The following is a 1,222-nucleotide window of genomic DNA, read 5'->3' on the forward strand; positions in this document are numbered from 1 at the left end:
TGAGACATCACCAAGTACAGTCTTGGGACCTCTCTTCACAGAGTTATTTGATATTCTTCAGTAATGAGTCTCACCCAGTGCCAAGCAGCTGGCTAATAATTATCTTTCAAAAAGGGAATAAATGACAAGTACAATCACTGTGTCCAAAAATTATGGATACTGCAGGGAAACTTCTGAAAGTTTTTCCAGAGGCTTCTGTCCCTGTGTAACTCTTTATGGTTGACACTTAAAATGTCACAGAACAAATATGAATTTTTATTAATATCTTCAGAACATCCTTTTTATATGTTGCTTGACACATAAGTCCTCAAATTATATCCAGTTTAAGCACATAATTTTACCAAAGTCCAAATAATTTTATTTCTTGATAAAAATGAGGACAGATTTTAAAATAACCTTTTTTTCTTTTATCTTTAATAGTCTATCTTAGTAGGTCATGTGTCTTCTCAAATTGAAAAATCATTTCTCTTTGTACATTAAGTCATCAATACAATTTGTCAGAGTACAGGTGGTGACTGCCGTGATCTTTCCTGACAGAGTACTCCTCTTCATGCAGTATTATCATTAAATCACTATCATTCTCATTAATGATAATGATTATTACCATTGAAGTAGAATTCACCTATTGCTAGAATGACATACTAAGGTATTTTGCTTTTTTTCCCAAATAAATGTAAACTTTCTAATTACCTTTTGTAGTAGAGTGGAAAAGCAAGCATTAGCAGGATTAATGACATTATATTCTACTCCTCTGGTTTGCTGAACTTCTACTTCTCTCATGATTAAAAGCATGGACTCTGGAACCACACATTGTAGATTCAAAATCCAGCTTCACCTCTTATTAGCTGTGTGACTTTGGCCAAATTCTTTAATCTCTCTGTGCTTTATTTTTTTTTAATCAGTAAAGTGAGCTTTAATAGTATGTACTTCATAGGGTTTTTGTGAGCATAAAAAGTTAAAACACGTAATAGGGAGCCTGGAAACATAAAAGAATAAGTGTTTGCTATTATTCTTATACCCAAAACTTTGGTATATACTATTCCTTTAATTGGAAGTCATATTTCCTGAGATCAATCTGAAAGTCAATACAGTTTAAGATTTTCCATTGCTTTTAGCTTAGGTAAAAAAGATCAGGGGTGCCTATTAATCTTACCACTTAAACCTGAGAGAGGGGGAAGCACCCTATACATCAGCGAGATTTTAGCATTTAGCCGTAATTTCC

The sequence above is a fragment of the Hylobates moloch genome, unplaced genomic scaffold (genome assembly GCF_009828535.3).
Source record: "Hylobates moloch isolate HMO894 unplaced genomic scaffold, HMol_V3 SCAFFOLD_3, whole genome shotgun sequence".
Lineage (NCBI taxonomy): Eukaryota > Metazoa > Chordata > Mammalia > Primates > Hylobatidae > Hylobates > Hylobates moloch.